The sequence below is a fragment of the Sciurus vulgaris genome (genome assembly GCF_902686455.1).
Source record: "Sciurus vulgaris genome assembly, chromosome: 13".
Lineage (NCBI taxonomy): Eukaryota > Metazoa > Chordata > Mammalia > Rodentia > Sciuridae > Sciurus > Sciurus vulgaris.
Window position 1 is genome coordinate 71,919,333 of NC_136474.1, and position 25,219 is coordinate 71,944,551.

The following is a 25,219-nucleotide window of genomic DNA, read 5'->3' on the forward strand; positions in this document are numbered from 1 at the left end:
TTTATCATTACTGATGACCACCTACTGGGTAATTATTGCTTTGTTACTACTATTACAATCAAGAGATTTCTTTATTTACTGTTAACATTCACTTAAAACTGAATGTTAATGACTGTTCTGAATTCACCAAAGAGAGTTTTCTGTTATATTTCAGAAGTACTTATGTTCTGGTTCAGAAATGGAAAACCATATCATAACAGAGTGGAAGACTGGTTGAGTGCTTGGTTCTCACCCTCTCTTGAGAATGGAAATGGTGGTCTGAGGATTTCTGGAGCAAAATTTTCCAGCTCACAGTTGCAAAAGGTTAACATAATGCAACCACTTGACTTGTGCTAATTATGTAAGTATTTTATTACAGGAGATTCATTCATTATTGATACTTGTTTGCAGTAACTTCCTGCTTGGGGGAGTTATATTTTATATGAGAAGTAAACAACCCACTGCTCCAGAGCTCCCCACCCCTCCAAATCTGTTTTCCTCCCACCCTTTGTCTAGTTTGATAACCCTTCTGGGTTGTTCTGTCTCTATTGGGGCAGAGAAGACAGTTCTCTAACACTTTCCTCTTCTTTCTCCCTTTCCCTTCCCCATTCACAACTTCCCAGTTCCTTGAAGGTAGAGCTCAGGGTTTGCAAAGTTGAAGTGGGGACCAGGTGGTGAGAAAATAAAACTGGTGTTAGTGTCTTCTTATATCATATAAACATAAAAATTTCATATGAAGTACAAGTCTAGACTCCTTGAAATGTGGATACCAGTTTTACTCTTGGTAACTACTCTTAACTCTCAACCCCAAAATATCAGAAGTCAGATGCACTTTTGGTATACTTAGAGGTCAGGAGATTGTCATTAGAGAAGTGGGCATGATGGAAGCTCTTGAGCAGTGGGTAAGCTCTGAAGAAGCTCCTGCCAGTGCAAAAGCCAGAGCCTAATCTCACAGTTAGTGGTAGTTGGTGCAGTCTACAGTTTTCTTCCAGGGCCTATGCCAAATTGCACCAAGGAAACACATGGCTTTGTTTGTGGGATGGCCTCACTGAACCTCTGTGAAGGATGATGCAGTTTGCTTGCCTGAGGGATTCTCGGGAATTTTACTCCAAAAATGTCTGAGGCTGGCTGGTTGGTAAGAGATCAGTTTCCTTGAGGAGCTCAAAGTCCCTGCTGTAGGCCTCAAGCCTAGAAGCAAGGGTGTCTTCTTGGGCTTTCTCCTACTTTCTGAGACCCCTGCATGAAAGTCTCAGTTCAGAGCTGGGATGGATGTAAGATGCCAGAGGTCAGCATGCTGTCGACCCTGAGAAGTCAGGAATTGAAGATAGTGGGAAGGCAGTGGAAAAGTGTGAAGTAGATGGGGGGGGGCAACATTAAATTTCCTGTTCTTTCAGGTTCTAGTGTGGGCAGGTGGGAAAGGACCAGCTGGAAGCTGGAATATGAAGGGACCATTTGAAAAGAACAAAATAGTATGATTCAGGAACGGACGGGCACTTGGGGGAGGGCCTGTGAATTGGTAGGATTGAGCAGGTCTGGACACAGACTTGGGAGAACTGATTGCATTCAAAGTCCAGGTTCACCCCTGGCTCTTTACTGTCTAGTCTAGAACTTGCACTTTTGAGAGTAGGCACAGGGAGGAGAGGGATGACTGCAGGTTCCCAGAGCTCTGGGGAGTCCTGCATAGAAGAGAGGGGACGGAGAGAGTGCTGAGACTGGATCCAGAACGGGTGTTCTGGGCTCTGTTCACATAAAACCCACTCCCTTGGGCTCCTCACTTCCCTGCTTTCACCCCATGTCAGGGTGGACCCGCTCTGCGTGATCTACGGAGGAATGCCATTCCCAGCAAGGTTTCCTTAATGGTCCTTTAACAAACTCTTCGATCTTTCTTTGGCCGCCCTGGCTCTCACCCACCTCCTCCCTCTTCTCTTCTCCACTGCCTCCGTCAATTATTTATGACCAGCGTTAATTATTCACGAAAAGAGAAAACTCCAGCTTTGGGAACTTTTCTAGGAGCCATTTGGAGGGTTTCTCCCTTCCCCACCCTTACGGTGAGTTTGAGAATTGGGGATTTTCAGGACTGCATTTAGCCCGATCCAGTAGGGAAAGGGAGACAGTATGGAAAGGAAATCCAGTGGTTGGGCTGGAGATGAAGTGGGGAATGTACCCCTTGTCCAGTTCAACTTCGACCGGCGCTGCCTGCCTTGTGTAACCTCCGGAGACCAGAAGTTACTAGACTCGCCCGCGGGAGTCGCTGTCCGGGCTTTGTGGTGCTGAAACCCAGGGCATGGGCCCTAAGACTGTGGGCTGCGGGGCGGAGTACAGAGAGTACTGAGTGTGGGGACGATCTGGATACGGTCCCAGGCGGGCGAGTCGCTTTTCACAGCCTCTCCAAAAAGTCTCGTTTGCTTTCTCTCCCTTGCTCTCTCCAGCCCCCCCCCCAACCCCCGTGACTCCAGGACGCTGTAACCAAAGATTAATTGCCTTAATCAAATCGACCTACCCTCTGCAATTAATCTTTTAGCAACAAATTAGAGACAATCTACCTTAACCTCGCGGGTCAGGAGGAGAGAGGAGGTGAAATGGGGTGGGGGAGATGGACAGAGTGGGAGACTTCGACATAATCACAAATGGTGAGGGGTGGGAACTTGGGACTAGGTGTGCGGTTAAGGTAAGAGGGGAGTGGGGAGGTAGAGGTCAACCGTGGAGCTGCGCTGAGGGACAAAAATTCCTGGAGTCCCTTTCAACCCAGTATTCTCCAAAGGAGGAGAGGCCGAGAGCGGAGGACGAGGCCACTTACCTGTCCGCGCCGCTAGCGCGGTCTCAGTCCTCCCGCCTGCCTTGCGCACCGCGGCTCCTCCGCTGGGCTCTGCCTCCCGCGGCGCCTGCCGCCTCCCCCGCGCGGGATCCGCCGCTGCCGCCCGCAGCCCTCGTACTCTGCGTTCCTGTTCGCTGTCGGGTTCTCGGTGGCGACCCTGTTCCGTCCCGCCCCTCCTCTTCTCGAGGTCCCCCTCAGTCCCCAGCTCTTCCCACTCCCTTTCTGGGCAAGTTTGCAAGTTTGGGGTGAGGGTCGATCTCCTCGCGCCCAGCTTCTCGGTTTAGCTTGCTCGAATCGTCCCCCCCCCACTCCCCAGCTCAGACCTGGGTCTCCGACGCCGCCTGTTGGTCAGGCAGGGCAGGGCAGGCCCCGGAGCGCAGAAACAGTCCCAGCCCCCCACCATTCACCCCTCGGTACCTAATGGTCCAGCAGGACAGAAAGGAGGAGAAGATTGAAGGCCTGGTAATTAGAGTGGGGCTAGGGGCAAGAGGTAGCAATCAGCCATAGGCGTGCACAGCCTGGGCTGGCGGCTTGGGCTTGTCCCAGGTCCTGCAGGTGTGCTTCTCTCGTGCTGCCTACAAGCAGTCCACTAACCCACACCTTTTCCCGAGTCTCCCGGGGTACGACCACCTGAGATGTGGTCGGGCCGGAAGACCTGCGTCTATTAGGAAGTGCTGGTCGTGGGCCTCTCTTGTGCTGTCTCCAGAATCCAGATAGGGAGCTGGGTAGATGAAAAAGACCAGAGAGTGAGTCCTCAGCACCCTCGGGGAAGAAAACTTTGCAGAAGCTGGTAAAAAAAAAAAAAAAAAAAAAAAAAAAAAAAAAAAATCCCTCTCACTATGAGCGTCAGATCGAATGGTGGGGCAAGCGCGGGACATGGGTTCCAGGCAGAGGCCAGAGCAGAGTTCTGGGTGGGGATGAAGAGGATAAGGACCGAGTTCAGGAGGTCTGTGTGGTGTTACAAAGGCAGCCTTTCCAGCTCTGGCCTAGTCCCTTCCTTGGCAGCTTCCTAAAGTGCGGGCAGCGCTCATCCGGTCACCCTACCCTTTGAACTTCCTGGGAAGCCTCGGTCTATCCCTGGCTTCACCAAGATATGCCGGACTGGAGGCGTTGTACTCTCCCCTTTCTCATCCTGTCTTTTTCATTGAAAGAATTGATGGACTGTTTCTCCTCTACCCCCTCCTTCTCTAATAAACGCTTCCCATAGATTATTCGACGCAGAGAAGGAAGGCGGCTGCTTAAAAAACAAAAAGCCATAGCCCTAATGAGTTCAATTACAATGTGGTAAACACATTGCCTCTACGCTTTAATTAAGCCTGCTGCCCAATTTTAACTCATTAGTAATTCATTAAGAGAACAGCCCCGTGCTGGCGGGTGGAACGCACCACAGACCGACTGTGCGCTGCGGAGTCCACACACTCGCAAGCCGCCGCCGGCCCTCGCGTAGCGCAGGAGCGAGTCAGATTTGCAACTCAGTGGCTTCAATATATCAGTCTAGTCCCGCCCCCCCGCCCCCTCCCCCCCCCACACTAGGCTTTGCCACTTGGAGCGCTCGCAATGACCTCCTAGTTGGAGTCTACAGGGCTTGTAGCAGGGTTTGCAAACCTGCAGGGTATGTGGAGGTGGTGCGGGACTAAGCCACAGTGGGGGAGAAAGTCCTGTAGGTTAGATCCAGTTGCCCAGTTCAGAACTCAGTCTTCTTTCACTTTGCACTAGGAGGCGTTGGCACTCAGCTCCAGCTACCCACTTCATACTTCCGGATATTCTGCCCCGGAGTAGTTTTGCTAGTAATCAGATCTTGGGTTTTGGAAGTGGGGATGAGGTGGATGGTGGGGGAAGAAGACTGTTGGTTAGAGAAGTGGAGAACTGAAGGGGGGGCCCAGAGCTTTCCTTTGTGGTTTTTGACTCTCTTCTCCAGTGTTAGGGAGTGGTTTGGGGGTTATGACCACATCTCTAAGCCAGTTGACAGCAGCTCTCTCTCTGTAGACCAGCTTTCTGTATGCAAAATAAAGAGCATTGCAGAGTAAATAACGCGCTGGTAACAGGAAAACTGTTATGGTTTTTGCTTTTAATAATCAAGGGAGAGAACTCATGCAGTTCAACCTCAACCGGTCGGTCCCTCTCCTCCCACACATAACTTGGAGGGTTCTGGGAAGAGAGTGAGTGTTCTGAGCGTCCAGCAATTTGGATAGGTCTGAACTCCTACTTCCCCAGGCTCCAGCGCGGAGTTTCTAAAGAGAAGGAAGGCGCGAGTGCTACGGAGCGAGGCTTTGGTGAAGAAAAGGACCTCGCGGGCGCTTGGTGCCCCAGCTCTGGGCGCGTTCTTTCGCGGGAAGAATTAGGTGCTTCCCAGCTGCCCACCGCGCCCCCTAGGTGAGGCTGGAAACTTTTCCCGCGGGGCCGCGCTGGCCTAGCTCCGCCTCCCGCAGGAGGGCGGGACTCCCCGCGTGGTCAGTGCAGGTTCCTGCACCCGGCCCCCCACCTACAGGACATGGTTGGGGCGGTTTACCCTCTCTTCGGCCGAGAGCCCCTCCTCAGAATTGCGTGTCGCTTCTGCTGGCGTCGGGCCGCTCCCTTCCCTGGTGTAAGCTGCAACTCCTCCTGGAAGCGAGTGAACCGACGGGATTTCCTCTCAGCGGAGGGTAATGGAACCAGTACCCAGGCAAGGTTGCCAAGAGGGAGGGAAAGACACGTCGTAGGACTTTTCTGATTTGTCAGTGTGCAATTGGGAGCTTAGGCTTTGGCGTGTGTGTGTGTGTGTGTGTGTGTGTGTGTGTGTGTGTGTGTGTGTGTGATGTCTTAACTTTCGGTCTACTCCCACCCCTTTCCTGCCTCTTTGAACCTGAAGGCAGGAAATGCTGCGGGATCAAATTGGGTACACCAAGGACCAGGGTCTTGTCGGATTTTGCCCTCTCCGAGTTTCCTCTGGTCAGTTCGGAAGAAACCCAGGCCCAGCGGAAACTGGGTCTCAGTCTTTTTCAGCGGATCAGTCGGAGGAGGGCGGGGAGTGCGAGAGGAGCTTCCTGCTGTGCAGAGTGCGCAGACCCGGGTCCTTGATGGAAGACTCGGAATTGCTCCTTGCTGCTTTTCGCCAGAGGCGCACGGGCCTTGCCCTCCTCTGGCAGCTGGGCCCTGCCGCAACAGCGCCTTCTAGCGCCGCGAGGATTGGCAGCCCGGGTTTGCCTGGAGAGGGGCCCCTCTCCAGCGAAGTTTTATGAAAGTCTAAAAATCGAATTCCTGCCCTAGGCGTTTTGAGCTCCTAACATGAAGGGGGGCAGCGATGGAATCAGAAAAGCGCGCAACCGGGTCTCTTTTCTCTGGGTTTCCGGGCTTGAAATCCAGTTAGATGTCTACTGGGGTAACCCCAAGCCTCTCACCCCATGAGGGCATTTTTATCCACTCTGGGGGAAAAGTTGCCAGGGCAAACATTTCAGAAAGGTCCCTCGTGCCTGATGTTAATTACAACTGAAATAAATTGTCTTTCTTCATTTTTTTCCTTCCCTAATGTAAGGACGGGGAGATAGGATATAATTTATTTCTGTTGACAGTGGGATAATTAAGTACATTTTTGGATTACTAAGAATTGGCTGCTGGTGGTGGGGGGGTTGCTTTCCCATAGTATCAGATGGAGCCTTTAGACTGGGCCCTGGGACAGGGAAATGGCGTTTTCAAGGGCTTTTATCCAAGCCCGGGCCCATTTGGAACCCACTTCTTTCCTGGCCTGGGATGTGGAGGTCAAGGCTGAAGGAGGCCAGTTTAGTGGGTAGAGCTGCCAGGGTCAGCTGAAGCCAAACTTTGGGTTTCATGCAATTTACTTTCCTTTTTTTTTTTTCCTTTTGCAACCCTTTCAGAGTACCAGCGTCTGTGAAGAAAGATCCTCAGAAATTAACTGTTAGCATATTAAAACTATTTTTACTTTTTTGAAGGGAGACTTTTGGGAAAAGGATGTTATCCCATGGTGTAAGACTGTACATTGAGATAGATGTAGAGTGGGGAGAGATAGAAAATGATAGGATTTTTGGCAAGGTGCAGAAAGCAAAGATACCAATTTATTAGTCCCAAATAAGCAGACTAGTCCCTGTTTACACGCCTGTCTTAACAGCAACTAAGAGAGCCTGAGCTATTGTTTATGAAAAGTCTGACTTGCCACCCAGTGGGAAGTTCTGTAGAAAACACCATGAGACTCACTGTTGTAGTAAAACAGCAAGAACACTCTGACTCATGCTTGAGATATTTTTGGGGAAGGAGGGAAAATGTGTTCATGATTAAAACACTTTCTGTGTGCTAGGCCTGTGTTAGACATTTTATATACTACCTTTCATTTACTCTCATATAACTCCCATGAGTTAGGTTTCTTTTGTCCATATTTTACAGATTTGGAAAACTGAAGCTCAGTGAGGATCCTTTTTTCCCCAAGGTCACACAGTTGGTAAGTTTTCAACATTTCAAGTTCACATCTGTTTGCATTCCTAAAGTGCTTTCAACTAATAAACCAGACAGTGTACTACTTTACACACACTGTACCATTTTGATACTTATAATAATCTTGTTAGATATATTTGTCCTGTGTTAGTCCCACTTAATAATAATAAAAAACCTAGAGTCCCTCAACCATGGTTCTCAAACATGAGTGTGGTTCAACACCTAGAGACTGACCTAGGTCTGGGGTGGGGCCTTGGGTCTGTGGCAGCTCATTTTGAGACTGGAATTTTGGGAACATATTTTGAGAAGTACCACCGCTGTGGCTTGGGTGCAGTTTGTCCCCAAAGGTTGATATTTTGGAACCTTGGTTTCCAATGTGGTGGTATTAAGAGGTGATGGAACCTGTGGGGCTTAGTGGAAGGTAGTTAGGTCATTGGGGCATGCAGTGGGAAGGGATTAATGTAGTTTTCTGGGGATCCCCATTAGTTCTTATAAGAGCAAGTTGTTATAAAAAGGAGTAAGCCTGACCTCTAAATCTCTCTGGCTTCCTGTCCCACCATGATGCCCTCCACCACTAGTCCCTTACCAAATGCCATATAGAGATAGCTGCTCAAACTTGGACATGTAGCCTCCAAAACTGTGTGCTAAATAAACCTATCTCTCTCTTTTCAATACTTTCCTTCAGGCATTTTGTTATATCAACAGAAAATGGACTAATAGAACTGCAACAGAGGATGGTAACTTGCTCAAGGTCATTAGGACTGGGGCAAACTGTTAACGGACCTCTGTTCTCCTTTTCTCTCCATCAAGGTCTTGGTAAGAGTTCATGGCTTCTTTATTGAAACCCATATAGTTAAACCCAGAGTCTGGCATGGGGAAGGAAGTTTCTGAATACAGTAGCAGACTGGTCTCCCCGAAGTCACTAACCTAGGAAAATCTGTGTCCTGAGGTTTCTTCAAATCATTTGCATCTGGCCTACCTGGAGAAGCAAACTCAGGCACTTCAATGAGCAAGGGCCACCAACTGCTGGGATTCAACAACATGCTTCAAAAGGAAGTACTGAATAGAAAGCATGAACCCTAGCTGTGGACCTATCGTCTCTATAGTGGTGTAGCTTGGAAGTGAGTGGGAAACACGGTTGAAAGAGATAAGTGTTTAGACCTAACTGGCAAATACAATGTAAGAGAAGCTTTAAATCAGGGGCTGTAGGAATGTGGATCTGACCTGGCCTATTCCAGTGCCTAGGAATAAGTGTGTGCCTAGCCTGAATTGTATCCAGAGCAGGTAAACAGGCTCTGGCCCCATATGGGCACCAGTAAACCTACTGGTTGATGGCCTGTTTTTACTTCTGTCATATTAAACTCTGAACAGAATGTGCTCCCTGGAGCAATTCTGCTTATCTGTTTTTAGACCAATGCAAATGTTAAACACCAAGATTCAACCAAATCACTCTCCTGACCCTTGAAAAATGGGTTTTGAAAGCAGAAGGAGATTCTTACCTGTCAAGGCATTCCTAGGAGATTATGGCAGAAACCAAAATATTTTAGTCCTATATCCAGTTTGGTCCTTGGGCATTTAAAGAGTGTCTTAACTGTGATAATTCATTTGTTTTTGCATTATGCATGAAATAATTTTATATATGTAGTTTTAATAGGACTTATTAACTTATTAACTCTAAATTGAGTACTCATCAGCCCTGCTTTTTGGATGACATATATTCTGTGTTTTTCTAGGTAGTCCAGCAACAGAATTGTATTTAATGCCATGAAAAGGCTAGATTTGTCAACATCTTCCCAATATTTTATCATATGGCACCAATTTATTTGAAAGTTAAGCTGTTCTATTGCAGTAAGGCCCTTGAAGGGGGCTGCCTTAGTTTCCGTTTTTTTCTTGTCCAGGAAGATAGTAAATATCTACAGTTTTTTTTTTTTTTTTAAAGCCTGGTACAAACAGGAAGTGGGAAGTAGGAAAAGAATTGATAGGATTGTGTATATGCCCAGAGTATTGGGTTCAGAATTTAGGGGAAATTCTGAAATCTCAGAAGTCTCAGAAAGACCTTCTGCCCCTCAAAGTAACCACTGTGACATCTTGCTAATACTTGAAATCCTCCTACATATGGTTATTTGTTTCTTTGTACATCTCTTTAAACTCAAGCAATTGTTTATGATTTAGGGTAAATTAACTTATCCACTTTTTCCTTAGATTATATTTTGGTTGACTTGAAGGTATAAAAAATGTGAAGCTGCCAGGTATCTGGGCTGAGAAAAGAAATGGTAGAATCCACTAGGGGAAAAAGTACAAAAGAAGAGGGCCTTAGGGATGGGGATAGAGCTCAGTTGGTAAAGCACTTGCCTAGCATGTGCAGGGCCCTGGTTTGATCTCCAGGACTAGAAGAAAGAAAAGTCCTTAGAGGAAGAACCACTTCCTTTACAGTTTTGCCAAGGGTTAGTCCCTGTCTGTCACTGTTTGAGACACTATAGGGATGCAGGTTGGGTGCCAGCAAAGGCCCCTTACATTCCATGTGGGGAGATAATATTAATATTAATTTTAATGTAACGGAGGACAAGATGGGACAAATTGCATTTAGGATTAATGTGATATGAAAAAAAAAAGCCCCAAGAAACAAAATACCAAACAAACATTTCTTGAATTCTACATTTTTTATTTCAGAAGTTTCTGTAGAAATGAGTCCTTCCAACAGTGGCATAGAAAGAAATTTGGAGAAGAATAGCAGACAAGCAAAGTGCAAGCGTTAGCCATCATTGCACCTGCCATCAAGAACTGCTGAAGTCAGAAACTCCTCAGCCTCTTTTTTGGTGGCTAATCCTGATTCATCTTTTGATGGAAACATCACTTCGTTGCACTTAGTGATGTCCAACCCAGATGGTACTTAGTGTTCATCCTTATGCTCCTCCCTTCTTAAGAAAGGAAGTGCTAATGTAATTGGTTTAATTCAGGAAGTGAATAGGACCACATTTTCTAGAGAAGATACTGTGCTACAGAGGTCAGTGCCCAGCTGGTGTGTATTGATTGATCTTTTATCACTAGGAATATGATCAGATTTGGTGGGCTGGTGATGTGGCTCAGTGGTAAAGTGCTTGCCTGGCATGCATGAAGCCCTGGGTTCAGATCCCCCAGCACCAAAATAAATAAATAAATAAATAAATAAATAAATAAATAAATAAATAAATAAATAATAAAAAAAAGATTTGGTCCTTGTACATGGGCATGAGCATGGGCTGGAGGTTTCCTGGCTTACTGTAAGTGGAACCCTTGACCAATTTAGCAGAAAAGTGGGTGACCTGGTCTAGCTTCTTATAAGAATTTTTTTTTATTGTTTAGATTTGGGGCCCAAACTGAGGTAGTGATAAAGTATTACTTTGAGGGACATATCCTTTTCTTTCTCCTATAATCATGTTCCTTGGGGACCTCACAGGGAGGGTGGCTTTGTTCATATTCTCATACTGTAAAAGTTTTCTGACTCTTCAAGGATAATCTTGTATTATCATTTGGGATTCAGCTCTAGTTTTTTCTCTTTGAAAATGTCTATTCCATACTCAATGATTTTTCCTTTCTCCGATCTTTTCCAGCACCTGGACTTTTCCAGCACCTTCTTTTCATTTACATACATACGGTCTTGCTGTTTGCTATGGCTGCCTTTGCTAAGAGTATCCTAAACTGCCAGCTAAGGACAATATCTCAGCAGCCCATGGCTGCCTCCTGGAGAACAGGGAATAGACCACAGTGAGTTTATACCCATTTTTGTGTTGCTCTTTGATTATTTAATGTGTTTAGCATGAGGAATTCAGGGCCTTTGAGGTTACCTTACACATTGACATTCACAATAGCACATAACAAAGAGATGAAAACTTAAAGGATGGCCAGAAAATATCTGCTGACCTTTGACTTATTTCAAGATACACATCTTAAATGTTTTTCTGTACCTATAACCCTCAGTTGGCTTTGTATGTTGGCTTTGCCATGATACGGGATACATTTTGAGATTCCATCATCAGCCTGGGTTTTAGAGTGAAAAGCATGGAACTGAACTTCAGTGGACATACTGCATGCTGAGAAGGTAAATGGGGATGGATTGCCCTCGTCTCTGCTGCCCTTCCTGTCAACAGGTCTAGTCTACTTCTTTACCCCCTTGAATGTAGGCTGGCCCATGATTTATGTATGTATGTATGTATGTATGTATGTATGTATGTAGGTAGGTATTTATTTTTGGTATGGGGGATTGAACCCAGGGGCACTTGACCTCTAGCCACACCTCCAGCCCTTTATTTATTTTTTAAAAATTTGAGACAGGGTCTCACTAAGTTGCTTAGGGCCTTGCTAAGTTGCTGAGGCTGTCTTTGAACCTGTGATCCTTCTGCCTCAGCCTCCCAAGCTGTTTGTATTACAGGCATGTGCCACTCTGCCCAGGTTGGCCCATGATTTACGTTGACATGTTTCATGATATTATGAACTGTGTTGGAAGTTATGTTGTTTGGGATTCTGATTCTAGGCCTACGTGTCTTGTAACTTCTACTTCACCCTTTTGGGAACCCAGCTACTAAACAGAGAAGCTTGGGTTAGACCACTGAATGATGAGAGACCTCACAGAGACAGAGGCTAGCCCTCTGGCTGGCCTTTCCGGTTATAGTGAGGCCCTTTTAGATTTTGAAACTTCCAAGGGCCCAGCATTTGAATGTAGCCACAGAATTACCCAACCAAATCACAATATCATGAGCGACAAAAGTTTTTTATTTTTCAAGTCATTAATATTTGGAGTCATTTATTCAAAGCAATAAGTAACTGAAAGCAAGGCCTGTGTTGTTGTAAGCTACTAAGAATTTGGCATCACTTATCTTTAATTGCAGCTTAACTTGACCTATACTGACTTATAAAGCTAACAATGTAATTTAACCATGTAACTTGATTTATTTAAATGGGTTTACTTTTACTTTATACATATATATATATATTTTGTATTATATATGTATATAATTTTTTTTACTACGGGGAACTGAACTCAGGGACACTCGGCGACTGAGCCACATCTCCAGCCTTATTTTATATTTTATTTAGCAGGGTCTCACTGAGTTGCTTAGCACCTCGCTTTTGCTGAGATTGGCTTTGAACTCCAGATCCTCCTGCCTCAGCCTCCCAGGCTGCTGGGATTACAGGTGTGTGTCACTGTGCCTGGCTAGTTATATATTTTAATTTATTTCTATCATTTTATTTTGGTTATTTGTTTAACTTTTCTTCTTTATCATCTTCTTGTTTTCTTTTTCTTTTTATTCTTTTGATCCTTTCCTTTTTTTGGACTGATTGAATTTTTTTTTTTTTTTTTTTTGGTGGGGCTGGGGATTGAACCCAGGGCCTTTTTCATGCTAGGCAAGCACTCTACCAACTGTTTTATCCCCAGCTTGACTGAATTTTTTAAAAATTCAATTTTATCAATTGAATTCAATTCAATTCACACTTAGTTTATTATCTATTATATGCTCTATATTTCTTTAATGGTTAAAAGCGCCTAACTAACTTAACATACTTAAATATCGTAATTCTTTTCCTGAACGATAGAATGATTTTATCATGCTTTAACTCTGATTACTTCTTGCCCAACTTGTTGACTGCATTGCTCTGTGTTTAGTTCTGTTGTACTTTGGCCTTGCTTTTTAGTCATATAAGGTGGATGTTATTAATATTGTCTTATGTGGTGAATTCATATTTTTATTTACTCACACATTTACCTATATATTTGTATTTATTTATATACGCATTAATATGTTTTGTCTGTCATTTATTTACTCATGTATCAGATTTTTATCATTCCTTTTTGTTTTTGGGAAGTACTTCCTGTTGTGTGAAATATATTCTTCAGAATTTCCCTTAACAAGGATTTATTGGTAGTGTGATCTCCCCTTTTGTTTCTCTCTTGTCTATAAATTATTTTATTTTCACTTCATTTGACAGGTGATTTTTCTGGCTGTAGAATATTAAGTTGAGTGTTTTTTTCTATCAGCACACTATTAGTTCCCTTGTTCTGGCTTTCACTGTTACACGGATGAGTTAGCCCCCTTGCTGCCACTTTGTTAGGTGAACTCTCTTTTCTTCCTGGCTATTTTAAATATTTTATTTTTGTCTTGGTGGTTTTCAGTTATAACATGATGTGTATAGGTTCTTAAATATTGATTACAATTATTTTGGGCTTCCCGATTTTGAGAATTTCTATTTTTCATCATGAAAACATATTTTGAAAAGTTCCCAGCTACTGTCTCTTCAAATATCACTTCGTACATATTATCTATTGTCTCTTTTGGGAATTCTAGGTAGCTATATAGAAATTTGCCATATTCTATCCATCATGCCTTATAAATTCTCTTCCTGTCATGACTTCTGCTTAATTTCTTTAGAACTGCCCCCCAGTTGACTAATTTTCTCTTTGGCTATATCTAATCTACTACTTAAGCAATTCATTAAAATTTAAGTTTGAATTATTATATGTACATTTTATTTCTGGAATCTAATTCTTTCACACACCTTGGTGGTATTTAGTACCTTTTGTTGCTTGCACTTATTTCCAAGCATCCCTTTTTAACTTCATAGTTATAATTTGTATAATAGGAACTATTGCTTATTTTATGTCAACTGATTCCATTATTTGAAGACTTCTGGGGCTTGATTTGCTGTCTCTAATTCTGATAGATCTCACTCAAGTGTCTTGGTTTCTTTTGTGATTTTTTTACTGTGAGTTACACATTTTATTAATACATTTATCTATTGGAATTCTTTTTGAAGTTCTATTCACCCAGAAAGAACTCAGTCCTTCTGCTAGTCACTTCTGCACTATGAGCCCTGGATCATTAAAAAAACAACCCCCCCCAAACCAAACAACTTTATTGAAGTATGATTCCATAAAATTCACCCATTTTAAGCATATAGTTCATTGAGATATAATAAGTTTATAATGTTGTACGAACATCATAATGATCCAGTGTTACAACTCTTCCATAATTCTCCAAGATCCCTTGACCTGTTTAGTTTCTCATATTCAGGTCCTGGCACTCATAAGTCCACTCTCTTCCTCTTTGTCTATTTTTTTGGCTGTTTTATATAAATGAAATCATACAATATGAAGTCTTTTATATGTGGCTTCTTTCACTTAGCATAGCATTTTTGAGGCTCATCCATATACTTAGGATAATTTTAAGTTATTTTAAGTTAAAATCTAGGCTTGTGATTTGCTGGACCTCATAAGTAACTTGAATTAAGATCAACAGCCTGCACAAGGCCAGCTTGTAGATACAGATTTTCCCCTCCATCTAGTGCTAAGGCTGAAATAGTCAAGTTTCCTTATTTACTCTTTCTGAGCAGCAGATTTATTTATAGTTGACCCTTTTGCAGAGGGCATATCTCTGTGATCCCGCCTTTATGTTAGATTCCCAACTTAACTTCAATGTGACCATCAAAGTAGAAACTCAGTGTCTTCAGGTTTCAGAAGAGACCCTCAGGACAAAGCTAGCTTTAGCCCACAGCCCCTAGAAATTTTGCATTTACTTCATTTTTTGGTCTTTCTGCTTCATACAATTGTGTCAGTTCAGCAATGCTTTTAAAATATAAATTTTTATATTTCCCACCTTATTTCATGTATTTTAGTGGTAGAGACCTTCAGAGGATTTCATCTGCTATACTGCCTGAAATAGAAGGCTGACAAGTTCCCCTTATAAGCGTCACCTTTCCCCTGTTTGGATCTCAGGTTGAGAATGATGGGCAATCTTCCCATTCCCGTCTGTCTCGCCCTATTCCTGCGACCTCCTCCCTCTCCCCACTTACCTATTCAGTCTGATCAGTACTATCATTGACATGTTCACTTGGTTTAGCAGCAATTTGCAACCACAGCTGTACATTCATTCCCTCATATACCTTTGCTACTCCTTGCACTCCTGGTGGGCCCTTAAAAACAGCTGTTTCTCAGACGGCAGTGGGAATTGCTAAGGTCTCTGTTCAGCTTAAGGCATGTCAGTATTCAAAGTCGATATGGAAGGGGCAGGGATTAGAGCTGGAGAAACTGAGGCTTTGGGGGGCGAAGTGACTTGCCCAGTTTCTCAGACAGCTGGAACTGGAACTCAGACCCACAGACTCCCTGTGACAATGTTCTTTCCACCATGTCTTTCTGCCCCTTCTTGGTGACAGGAAAACTGGAGTGGAAGAGCATAGCTCTGGTGCATTCATTGATTGAAGAGGTAAAGTTTTGGAGAGTCTGGGTTTTCTTCATCTTTGATTTCTGCGTCTCCGTTGCACACTGTTATGTGAGAGTAGCAGTTGAGGAAAACAGACAAACACACGAACAACCCGCCTGCCCCCCAGCTGCTCACTGTTGCTGTTTTTAAACAATATGGATCATTCTGCAGGGAAATTTCTCACTTCTCAGCATGTTAGAGAGGCCTGCTGGTTTGACCCTTTAAGTGGAAGAAAAGGAAAAGGTATCCCAGAGTCTCAATCCCAGTCCGTCAGCCCCTCTTCAGTGAGTTTCTTACCTTATTTTGGGGGAAGGATGATGTTATTAATGGCCTTTCTAGCAATTTGAAAAAACAGACAAACGTGGCTTGGAGTGAAGTCCTCAGTGATGGAAAATATCATTGCAAACAGGCTCCTGGTGTTCATTCTGTCATTTCCAAGCGTTTCTGATAAGTTTCGTTTGTGTGTTGCACTGTGCGGAGCTGGTGGAAGCCCAGGACAGTTTGTGTGCTTGTTGGTGACAAGAGTTCCTTTGTGGAGGGAGGTGGGAAGGGAGACGCAGGCAGGTCTCACCTACTCATCTGAAACTGGGGCAAGCCCTAGGCAGCATCTGCAGTTTTGCTTGAGGTGCAGTTACCAGGCCATACATCCCGACTGGCTCCAGCTTTGTCGGCATGGTGTCCAAATGATGCACTGGTGAGAGGATAAAGCATCCAGCAGGGTCATCTGAGTCAAGGAGATGGACAGTCACAGCCATGGGAAAAAGTCTCACCTGGAAAAAAGCAAGCGAGCACACCAACCAACCAGCTGTTGGCCTGAATTCAGTAGTTAAAAGAAAGTGGGAGCGGGAGAGATAAAGAAATATAGTGAAAATTCTGTGTCTGTTTCTGATCCCCCCACCCAGGAATACTTTCTGGGAAAATCAGATTCTTTGTTGTTAAAAAAGATGCCTGTGTAGGTTTAAAAAATCTAAGGCAATACTCAAACCCTTTTCTTCATCCTAAAGCACCAGCTCCTTAGGGTCTAATTTGCATGTAGTTGGATTCAAAAGAGCTAAAGTTGTGTACATCTAATTGGATGGAATTTGAGTCTTTCCCTGAAGCTGTTAAAGAAAAAGCAGGGTCCAGGAACATGATGAAGTGCTCTTTAGGTGACAAAGATTTGAAACTGCCATTCGTAGTGCTCGCAGGAGATTCCTACAGCAGCCTTCAAGGCCACTGTACGAGGCAGTGCTGAATTGACACTTTTTTCTGCCTTACATAAGTAAGAAATGCACAAATGAACATAGGTGCAGCAATAAAAATCACAATGAATAATTGGAGTTGTTTGCAAACCTCATGACCTGATTTTGTTTGCATTTGATTCCCTTGGAAATGGTAGGACAAAAAGTAAGAGGTAGGAATGTTCCCAAAGTCCGTAGGTTGGCTCCAGTGCTGTCACGACTTGCCTATATCCCCTTGACACTAACTATTCCAGTACAGATCTGTTTTAGTCAGCGTTTTTGCCACTGTGACTAAAAGATATGACCAGAACAATTGTAGAGGAGGAAAAGTTTATTTGGAGGCTTATGGTTTTGGAGGTCTCTGTCCATAGAAGGCCAGGTCCATTCCTTGGGGCTCCAGGTGAGGGTGAACATCATGGCGGAAGAGTGTGGCAGAGGGAAGCAGCTTACATGATGATCAAGAAGCAGAGAGAGAGACTCCACTCAAAATATATACCTCATAGCTATGCCCCCAATACCCACCTTCTCCAGCCACACCCTACCTGCCTTCAGTTACCACGAAGTTAATCCCACCAGGGGATTAATTCACTGATTGGGTTAAGACTCTCACAACCCAATCAGTTCTCCTTTGAACCTTCCTGCATTGTCTCACACGTGAGCTTTTGGGGGATACCTCACATCCAAACCATAACATAACGATATCTAAACTTCCAACTGCAAATACCTAGGAGTCTCCTTTCAGGCTGGAAGAGTTGGATACTGATATGCTTGGGAGTGGCCCCCAGCCAGTGGTTGATGGAAATAAGTGAGTGGATATCCTGCTTCCCTGCCTCAGCTGGACAGCTCTGTGCACGTTCTACACTGTCTTCCAGCAGGCCAGGTCTTCAGTTGTCCACAGTGTCCACCTGACCCGTCATTCACCCTTTGTTGACTTTTTCCCGCTCTGCCTCACTTTCCCACTTCCCTTGGCGTGCTTCCTGGCCTGATCTCCCAGATAAGGTCTGTGCGCTTAAATCTTTGTCTCAGGGTCTATACCTGGGAGAACCCCACCATGACACAGGGATTTTATTCTATTAACTGAAAATCCTTTGTGACCTCAGGTTCTCTGTAGTACTGATTTGGCCATAGATTCAAAACAAGTTAAAGCTAAAGGTGCAGAAATCTCTCCTCCAGGGGTGCCTTCTCTGAATGAGGGAACAGGCTCAGGCCACACAGCCAAGTGGTTCCAGAGGTGGACTACACGCCAGCTGCATACCTCCAACCCCCGTGGCTCACCATCTGGGCATCCTTTAACTCCTATGTTTAGCAAAGTGTTCCAAGTTTCAGGGTTACAGCTGGGGAAGTCACTGTTTCCTCTTTTCTCAGCCAGATAGTACTTTATTCTCTCTAGTCACCTTTCTTGGGCTGGCAGATCATGATGTGCTTATATATTTTTTTTATTCACTTAATAAACACTGAATATCTATGTGGGTCCCAGACAATGTGGTTGGTTGAGGGGATGTGGCATGATACCAGAGGCCCTGCTTGTAGTCTGTGGGGAGGAGGGACTAGGGGAGCAGAAGTGACAATTCAGAATGAAAAGGGAGTGCTAAGTGCCAGCAATCACAAAGGAAGGACAGAGCCCAAACCAGGGGTTCCAGGAAATCATCCAGGGACAAATCATATGTGAACTGAGACCAAAAGTTGAATAGCGGGGAGCGGGGCAAAAAGGAGTGTTCCAAGTGAAGAGGAGGGCTTCCAATAGGAAGGCCATGACTCTCTTGGAGGAGCTGAAAGAGGGACAGTCTGCCTAAATGTTAGAGAGTGAGGTGAGCAGATGGGGCCTGAGAGGATGCAAGGTCCAGATTGGAGGTGTGTAAGGAGATTAGATACTATTTGGAAGACAATGAAGAGTCGTCCAGATACATGGAGCAGAGTTTTGTGCTCCTTTGCCTAGAAAGGCTGCCTTCATGTTCTCCTTCATGTTCAATAAGTTGAAAGGATCCAAGCCAGGGGTCAGGGGTTTAGTTAGGAGGGATTGACTGTGGCCTAAGTTAGGTTAGTGGCAGTGAGGTTGCAGAGACAATGGGCAAAATAATTGGGGATGAGTATCAGGAGGACTTGGGATCTGACTGAGAAGCTAGGGTTAAGGGTTGAGCCAAAGTCTCCAACTTGGGCAACTGGTTTGGCAGTGATGTTCCTGATGTGTCAGTCTGTGACTGACACAGACTAGAGCCACTGAGAGGCTAAGATTCATAGTATATCCAGAAGAAATAAAGGGAATCTGCTGCCTTTCAGTCTCATCTGAAGTGATGAACACAGAGGACACAGCAAGTTATGGAAAAATTAAGCTAAATGAAAATCACCAGAGCACAGAAGCAGGTGGAACTGTGTGGTCATCGAGGTACTTTGGGGATCTGGAAGGCAAGTGCCTGGAGGAGTGGGAGGAGTGGGAGGTGAGGGTCCTGAGCCAGTATGGCCAGAGTGGACAGTGGTGAGAGGGAGGAAAGAAGGAAAAGGAAGTTCTGGAACTAATAAATTAATTCGGCAAAGTTGCAGGATCTAAAACTGACACCCATAAATCTAATGCATTTCTGTTCATAAGTGATGAATCCTCTGACATAGAAATTAGGAAAACTACCTCATTCACAATAGCCTCAAAAAGTAAAATAAAATACTTGGGAGTCAATCTAACAAAAGAGGTGAAAGACTTCTACAATGAAAATTACAGAACACTAAAGAAAGAAATTGAAGATAACCTTAGAAGATAGAAAGATCTCCTATGTTCTTGGATAGGCAGAATTAATATTGTCAAAATGACCATCCTATCAAAAGCATTATATAGATCCAGTGCAATTCCAATTAAAATCCCAATGTCTTTTCTCATAGAAATTGAGAACACAATCATAAAATTAATTTGGAAAAATAAGAGACCCGGAATAGACAAAGCAGTACTTAGCAAGAAAAGTGAAGCAGGAGGCATCACAATATCAGACCTTAAACTATACTACAGAGCTTTTGTAACAAAAATGGCATGGTATTGGCACCAAAATAGACAGATAGACCAATGGTATAGAATAGAAGACACAGAGACAAACCAACATAAGTACAGTTATACTAGACAAAGGTGCAAAAAACATATAGTGGAGAAAAGATATCCTCTTCAACAAATGGTGCTGGACGTTCATATGCAGCAAAATGAAATTAAACCCCTATCTCTCACTCTGCACAAAACTCAACTCAAAATGGATCAAGAATCAATTAGACCAGGGACCCTGCACCAAATAGAAGAAAAAGTAGGCCCAAATCACTATGTTAGCTTAGAACCAGACTTCCTTAACAAGACTCATGAAATAAAATAAAGAATTAATAAATGGGATGGATTCAAACTAAAAAGCTTTTTCTCAGCAAAGGAAAAAATCAATAATGTGAAGAGAGAGCCCACAGAGTGGGAGAAAATCTTTACCACACACACTTCAGATAGAGCGCTAATCTCCAGAATTTATAAAGAAATCAAAAAACTTAATACCAATAATACAAATAACCCAATCAGGCTAAGGAACTGAGCAGACACTTCACAGAAGATATACGATTGATCAACAAATATATCAAAAAATATTCACTATTTCTAGTAATTAGATAAATGCAAATCAAAACTAAGATTCTATCTCACTGCAATTAGAATGGCAATGATCAAGAATATAAGCAACAATAAGTGTTGGTGAGAATTTTGGGAAAAGGGCATACTCATACATTGCTGGTGGAATTGCAAATTGGTGTATCCACTCTGGAAAGCAGTAAGGAGACTCCTCAGAAAACTTGGAATGGAAGAAAACTTGGAACAGAACCACCATTTAACTCAGCTATGTCACTCCTTGGCCTATACACAAAGAACTTAAAGTCAGCATACTACAGTGATGCAGCCACATCAATGTTTATTAGCAGTTCAGTTCACAATAGCTAAATTGTGGAACCAACCTGATGCCTTCAATAGAAGAATGGATAAAGAAACTGTGGTATATATATATAATGGAATATTACTATATATTATAATATATAATATATAATGGAATATTACTATATATTATATATATAATATATATAATGGAATATTTCTCAGCCTTAAAGAAGAATAAAATTATGGCATTTTCAGGTAAATGGATGGAGTTGAAGAATATCATGCTAAGCAAGATAAGCCAATCCCAAAAAACCAAAGGCCAAATGTTTTCTCTATTAAGAGGATGCTGATACAGAATAGGGAGGTGGGGCAGTAAGGGAAGAATGGAGGAACTTTGGATTGGGCAGAGGGGGATGAGGGGAGTGAAGTGGGCAGGGGGGTGGGAAAGATGGCGGAATGAGACAGACATCATTACCCTATGTCCATGTATGATTGCATGAATGGTGTGACTCTACATCATGTACAACCAGAGAAGTGGAAAGTTGTACTCCATTCATGTACAATGAATTGAAATGCATTCTGCTGTCTTGCATAACTAAGTAGAACAAATAAAAAGAAAAAAAAAAGGCAGACCACATGGGATGTGGGAAACTTGTGCATTTGCTGAGAACTAGAAGGTTCTCTGAGTTCTAGGAAAATTCTCATCTACCTTGGGAGTACTGGAAGCAGGGTCTTCACTGATAACCTCTAAAACTGGGTCTATCAAGGCATACAGTTGGCACTCCGTATCCATGGGTTAGGCATCTTGGGTTTAACCAACGAGTGATCAAAAATATTCAGGTCAAAAAATTGCATCTGTGCTAAAAACACTGGGACTTTCTTTTCTTGTCTAGTTCCTTAAATGATTCCACATAACAATTCAAATGTGTGGGAGGATATGCCTAGGTTATATGCAAATCCGACGTCGTTGTATATGAGGGACTTGAGCACTGCAGATTTGGTATCCATGGGGTTCTAGAATCACTCCTATGGATACCAAAGGGGTGACTAGATTTGCAAGAGTTATAGAAAAAAGGAAAGAAAACAGTATCACCCCATTTTCAATGAGAATACAGATTTAATTTCCTACATGTGGGAGGTATATCAAATATACCCAAATTTCCACCCAAATTTACTCTAGTTACAGAAATTTGTTTGCTTATCCTTCCTTTCAGAGATGAAATCCTTGTTGAAAATCTCAGATCGAATAGTTGACGTGTGGGTTTGGGGTTCTATATATCTTAAGGTGATTGATTTCTAATGTAATAAATCATGCAAGGAACATAGTGCATGATTTCAATTTAAAAAAAGTAATGGAAATGCTTTTAATATTGATTGTATTGGTTACATACATGTCAAAACTGATCAGATTGCATACTTCAAATATGTACCTTTTATTTTACTTCAATTTTACCTTAATAAAGCTATGGGGGAAAAAAAAAAGAAGAAAGTTCTGGAAAAGCATGATGTTGAGTTTCTTTTCTTGCCTTATCTTTCTTCACCTCTTCCCAGAGCTAGGGAACAGGAGACTCTGCTCTGTGGCAAACTAAGCAGGAAAAGGAGATCAGAATAAGCTGCCGTGCTGTGGATGAAGAGAAGCTGTCAGGCAGGCTGCCCTCAGCAGCGCTGCGAAGGAGGTGACTTTTGCAGGGGAGCCGTCTCCTGCCCTTCATGGGGCTTATATGCTAATTGGGGTGGGGGAAGATGATTAAAAAATCAGTAAAGAAAGCACATACATGACTGGTTCAATGGGGTAATGAGCTGGAGGGGGGAAGAATGGGTGGTCTTGCCATTTTAATAGGATTGGCAGGGAAAGCCTCACTCAGACAGTGACCTTTGAGCAGCTGGAAGCTAAAAGAGGGTGTGCAAGCCACCAGGGTGGCTGGGGCGAAGGGTTCCAGGGAAGCCCCTTGCAGAGGCTTCAGCGGAAGCAGGCCTGGTGTCCTCAGGGGATTGGACACTGCCAGAATCTTGGCTTTGACACTGGAAGGGACTGGAGCTCCTGCTGCAGAGGCGGACTAATCTACTCTTGTCTCCTGCCCAAGGGGTGATGGGGCAAGTTTGACAAGTTCATTTTAGGCCAAAGTGAACATGGTGGATGTGACAGCTTATAGTCCCCTGCCCACCATTTTTTAAGTTTGGAAACATTTTTTCATTATATTAATTTTTTTGAAAACAGATATGCTTTACCATTGACCCAGCCCTTTGTGTTTTTTATTTTGAGACAGAGTCTAGCTAAGTTGCTGAGGCAGCCTTGAACTTGGAATCCTCCTGCCCCAGCCTTCTGAGTCACTGGGATTACAGGCATGTGCCACAGTATCTGGCTCCATTATGTTAGATTTAAAACACAAACAAAAGTAAAGATAATAGTGTAGTAGATTCCCATGCACCTTCTGCCTACTTCGTGATTTACCAATCCACGGTCAGTTTTATTTTATATCTGTAGTCTCCAACCCTCCTTGGCTTCCCCCCATCCCTGGTACTGGAGATTGAACTCAGGGGTACTCTACCACTAAGCTATATCCCCAAACCTTTTCATTTTTTCCTATAGGGTCTTACGGAGTTGCTTAGGTCCTTGCTAAGTTGCTGAGGCTGGCCTCAAATTGCAATCCTCCTGTCTCAGCCTCTTGAGTCACTGAGAATACAGGTGTGCACTGCCTTGCCCAGCAATCCCTACCTTTTTGAGGCAAATGTAGACATTGTAGCACTTCAGCTGTCATTATTTCATTAAGGATCTCAAAAACATAAGGGAAAAACATAACCACAATACCTTTATCATGCCAAAAACACTGAATAAAAATTCTTTAATACCTTCAAATGCCCAATCCATCAGTGTTTGTTTTCTGTATCTAACTGAATAATATTGAAATGAAGTACCTATGTTGCGTTTGGTTTATTTTTCTTAAAAATTAATAATAGAATTGATCTTAATTTTTGAAACAGTTTTGAGTTCATAGCAAAACTGAGAGGAAGGTACAGAGATTTTTCCATGGGCTCCCTGCACCCACAAACATACACAGTATCCCCCACTATCATTATCTCCTACCAGAGAGGTGCATTTGTTACAACGGATGAACCTGCATTTACCTATCTTTATCACCCAGACTGTGGTTTATGCGAGGGTTCACTCACTCTTAGTGTTGTGTATTTTGTGGGTTTGGACAAATATACGATGACACGTAACCAGCACTGTAGCATCATGCAGGCTAACTTCACTGTCTCTACAGTCCTCTGTCTACACATATTCATCTCTCCTCAAACCCTGGCAATCACTGGTCTTTTTACTGTTGCCCTAATTTTGCCTTTTCTAGAATACCAGATAGTTGGAATCATACAGTAGGTAGTCTTTTCAGAATAGCCTCTTTCATTTAGAAATATGTATGTAGGTTTCCTCCATTTCTTTTCAGGGTTTGACAGCTTGTTCCTTTTTAGTGCTGAGTTATATTCCATTGTCTGGACATACCACAGTTTATCCATTCATCTATTGAAGGTCATCATGGTTGCTTCCAAATTTTGCCATTCATGAATAAAGCTACCATAAACATCCATGTGTGGATTTTTGTGTGGACATACATTTTTGACACCTATGGTTAAGTGCAAAGAGCATGATTGCTGAATGTCTTTCAGTTTTCAAGTTATAGGTTCCTCTTCCATCTCTTTCCCCTCTCTCTCTAGGGTGCTGGGGATTGGACCTTGGGCCTCACACATGGGAGACAAACACTGCCACTGAGCTACGCTTGTATCCCTTTTTTTAATAAAAATTTTCCATTTTATTTTTTGAAAAAACTAGTTTGCTGGTCCTATAGAATTTTTTGATTTGGATTTTTCTTTCTGCATCTTGGTGATGCCTACTTGTTACTTCATTCCATTATATTTCCTATAAATTGGTCATTAAATCTAGAAGTGCTATCAAACTCAAATCTGAATTCTTTGGTAAGAATATGTTATAGGGGTTGTTATATTCTTCCATCAGCCTTTCCTCAAGGGCTCATGGAGATGGAGCTTTGTAAGGCTATTGAGGGTGTGTATTTGGGGGTATTTGGGGCTGGGCATTGCTAAGGTCTTGAACTTGAGCTAGACAGGTGGTGTCAGGGTTTAGATGTGAGGTGTTCTCCAAAAGCTCACATGTGAGACAAATGAAGGAGAGTTTTGAGGTGAGGTGACTGGGTGACTGGGTTATGTGAGCCTTACTCTAGTCAGCGCATTAATCCCCCAATGGGGTTAACTGGTGATAGCTGCAGGCAGGTCGGGTGTGGCTGGAGGAGGTGGGTCACGGGGACATAACTCTGGGGTATATATTTTGTCCATGGGGAGGGGAACTCTTGCTCCCTGCTTCCTGGTACCATGTCCCGAGCTGCTTTCCTCCACCACACTTTTCTGCCATGACGTTCTACCTCACTGAGACCCTGAGGAGTAAGTCACCATCTCTGGACTGAGACCTCTGAAACCATAAGAGACAAATAAACTTTTCCCCCTTAAGATTGTTCGTGTCGGGTTCTTTACTTGCAGCAAAAAAAAAAAAAAAAAAAAAAAAAAAAAAAAAAAAAAAAAAAAAAAAAAAGTTGACAAAAACAGGTGACTATTAACCTGCGCATAAAACCAGTTTTGGTTGGAGGTGTGTGTGTGTCTCCAGGGT

The 25,219-nt window shown here is 43.3% G+C and overlaps 1 protein-coding gene and 1 long non-coding RNA gene across 3 annotated transcripts in view; one reads left to right on the top strand and one right to left on the bottom strand.

The window, feature by feature from the left end:
* SKOR2 (SKI family transcriptional corepressor 2) overlaps positions 1 to 2,844 on the bottom strand; it is a 52,458-nt gene extending 49,614 nt beyond the window's left edge. For both annotated transcript variants that reach the window (XM_079108235.1, XM_079108233.1), the window contains exon 1: positions 2,777 to 2,844. The gene's annotated coding sequence lies outside the window, so the exon portion shown is untranslated. The remainder of the gene's footprint in view (positions 1 to 2,776) is intronic.
* Positions 2,845 to 5,248: 2,404 nt separating this feature from the next.
* Positions 5,249 to 25,219, top strand: part of LOC306642951 — a 41,891-nt gene continuing 21,920 nt past the window's right edge. Inside the window, exons 1-5 of the long non-coding RNA XR_013758733.1 lie at positions 5,249 to 5,436; positions 7,169 to 7,223; positions 7,902 to 8,032; positions 9,887 to 10,102; positions 10,807 to 10,960. This is a non-coding gene — a long non-coding RNA (uncharacterized lncRNA). The remainder of the gene's footprint in view (positions 5,437 to 7,168; positions 7,224 to 7,901; positions 8,033 to 9,886; positions 10,103 to 10,806; positions 10,961 to 25,219) is intronic.